The sequence below is a fragment of the Xenopus tropicalis genome, chromosome 8 (genome assembly GCF_000004195.4).
Source record: "Xenopus tropicalis strain Nigerian chromosome 8, UCB_Xtro_10.0, whole genome shotgun sequence".
NCBI lineage: Eukaryota > Metazoa > Chordata > Amphibia > Anura > Pipidae > Xenopus > Xenopus tropicalis.
The window spans coordinates 36,356,035-36,359,096 of NC_030684.2; the positions used below are offsets into that span (position 1 = coordinate 36,356,035).

The 3,062-nt window shown below is 40.8% G+C and overlaps 1 long non-coding RNA gene across 1 annotated transcript; it reads left to right on the plus strand.

Annotated features, from left to right (window-relative positions):
• Positions 1-380: 380 nt before the first annotated feature.
• On the plus strand, positions 381-2,649 carry LOC116406552. Its single transcript, XR_004219559.1, has 3 exons — positions 381-454; positions 1,201-1,263; positions 2,526-2,649. It is a non-coding gene; the product is annotated as an uncharacterized LOC116406552 (long non-coding RNA).
• The last annotated feature ends 413 nt before the right edge of the window (positions 2,650-3,062 follow it).

Consider the following 3,062-nt stretch of genomic DNA (forward strand, 5'->3'; position numbering starts at 1 on the left):
GGGGCTTGCAGCCTTTCAATCACAGGTACAATATAGTGCCAATGTTACTATGCCTTTATTTAACTTTGTTTAGTGGGACATACCTTATTCTGCTACTATAGCCAATTACACTTGTACGTGTGTCCCAGCCCAGCAAACCCCTGTGCATGTATGACACACCGGACTAGTTAATAGTGCTCATGGCTGAAATTGCTTTGGCTAAAGGCAGGTGAGCAAGTCATTTTTTATGCAGTAATGGGGTGCTGCTACTTCTATACTTATGGCGCTGTTGTTCATCCAACAGTGAGACTGAATAGAATGATGATCTTACAGGACTCAACATTACTCATTTTTATGCTCTTTTCATTTATCTATGTAACCAGCTGCATGCCTATCTGGTAATGGAGTGTGAGAGCAAGACCAGCCTTTGGGATCTGATACACAGTAAGGAGAAACTCGGGATGGAGACGGTAATGTAAGTAACATACAAACTGCAATAGAGGGATATGGTTCAGAGACAGATATCAGCCAGGTTACAGTTACACAAGGCTGAAAGGGGCATTAAGTTCACCCTTTGGGTCCAGCAGAATAGCATGCAAATCCAGATTAAACTTCCTCTACCACTGTATTAATTAAATACTAATATAGGAGTCAATATGGAGAGCATGATTCAGTGCAGTCTGCAAAGGACTGTGGAGCTTATTTAACAATACTGGGCATTTCGCCAGTTGGCTGCTATGGGTTAAATAAACTGGGCAGAATTTGTCTGATAAATAAGACCCTGGATGTGTGTTATTCAATAGCAGAGATACACAACCCCATCCAGTTAGTGTTTGGGCCCCTTCAACTTTACTAAATCCAGACAGGTGTCTACCACAAGGCCCCTGTACAGTTGCAGAAATGGTGCCCCTGTCCATTATATTATCCTCTTTGCAAAATTTGGAATAGAGGGAATACAAATGGTTTTTGTACCACAAACAGGGACTTTGGACTGGTAAAAACATTTTTATAAAATAAAAAAGTAATGCTGTCAGTTTAGAAAGGAACTTGTCATCAGATAGTGTCTGTTACAATTCTGTCTAGAGTTTAGAGTTGGCCACACGTACCCAGATTTTATCAGGTCATCTGGGTATGTGTATCACCTTGGGGGGGTCTTTAATAAATGAACCATTGCAGTAAAGGTAAATATAATGGTTAATACATATGTTCCTATTTTTACAGCTTTTTTTCAGCAGAACTGGTAGTAGGCCTCCAGTTCCTTCACAGCAGAGGGATTGTACATCGGTAAGTAATATTGCTCTATCTCTGCTCTGACCCCAGAGTAAGTAAATCCCGCTGTGTGTCTGCTTCCCCCTGCACTGTATAAAATAGTGATATGTTAGTCTTGTGCCCCTTTATTCACATCCCCCTACAGCTGCATAAAATAAAACATAACGCACATTGGATGCAAACTGCTCTGGTACATTATCTACAGCAATAATGGTTGAGCTAACATGAACAAATGCATAAGAACATTTACTTAAATAAGTCACTTATATCCAGAGAGATGCTAAATCATAGTGAAGGAAAGACTAAAATGTGGGGTGCAAGATCTTGGCTAATGTAAATATTCCTTATTGGGGAGTCATAATGCACTTAGGAAGAAAAATTGTGTAATGGAAAGCATCATAGTAGTGAAGGGGTTGTTGGTATCACTTCATACCATATAAACAGACACACACATACACATTTCTGTCCCTTTACATCTAATTCCAGTGGCATAACTCCCATACAGCAGAATCTGTGACTGCCGGTAGGCCCATAGGAGAGGAGGGGAACCTGAATGGTTGTGGGGTTTGCTGTATGGTGCCACTGCTCCTTGCCGTTTGCCCCTTCACCAAAAAGAAATCAAAGTGTGAGACAATGGGCACGCCGGGAGGGGTGGTGTGGCAGAAGGTTGGGAACAAATGAGCAATGGTTTTCTCCTATACAATGCTTACTGTACATTAACATGAAAGTTCTGTCTGTTCTGTATTCAGAAGTGGCTTATTTTCATTCTGTAAAATCCTTAAGTGTCTGTGAGCAAAATTTAGTGCCAGGGCTGCCATTAGGGGCAATTTTATCCAATGAAACATGCCCCCTTTCTTAATGCTTCTTGTTCATGCCAGCTTTGGCCTGTTTTTAAACAAGTGTTGAATCAAGAGAGCCCTGCATATAATATTCTAGTATATCGATTAAGGTGTGCTACACGGTGGAGAAACAGCTTATTGTAGCCCCAGGTGTGCGCTGAACTCTCTGCCCGGGTAAACAATATCAATAGTGAAAATAGCAGCACTCCGGTTATTTTGAAAATAGTGACTTTTACTAAAGTGCAAAAAGCAACGTTTTGGGCTTCAATCCAGCCCTTTATCAAGCCTGGCTTGAGTGCTGCTGTTTTCACTATTGTATATAATATTCTCTTACTCCTCATTTTGTGTTGCCTTTCCTCTTCCTGTACTGCCTTCCCTCTCACCCTTTACTTTCCTACCCTATATTAGATAACAATATTAGTAACCATTGTCTTCCAGGGATTTAAAGCCTGATAATATTTTAATAAGCAAAGATGGCCACATCAAGATCGTGGATTTTGGACTGGTAGCAGAGGACGTTTCCAAGGGAATGAAGCTGAAGGCCGTCGTTGGAAACTTTAAATGCCGGGCTCCAGAGGTGAGAAATTCAGTTCTTACACAGTTACTAATGGGAATAGTGAGATGTGCCCTGACCTACCCCAGAGAGCCACCAAAGCAACTTACAGCCACAGGGTTGTATGTAGGAGGCCAATATGAGCAATAAATGGTTTTATTGACATTTGCCTTGCAGTGTATATGGGTATATGGTATACATTTTATAGATATTATATTCATAACTGTATAGTTCTACTAATTATATGCAAAGCTGCGTTATAAGTGTAGCCACTAAATTGCTAAAGTGCAGTGCCCAATAGCCTCCAATTAGTCAATTTCTTACCTCGTTATGGTCATAACACTGACAATATTATCCCACAATATAACCCCCCCAAAGCAACATAATTCTATACCTACTCTATAGAAGGAAGCCTGCGGGCA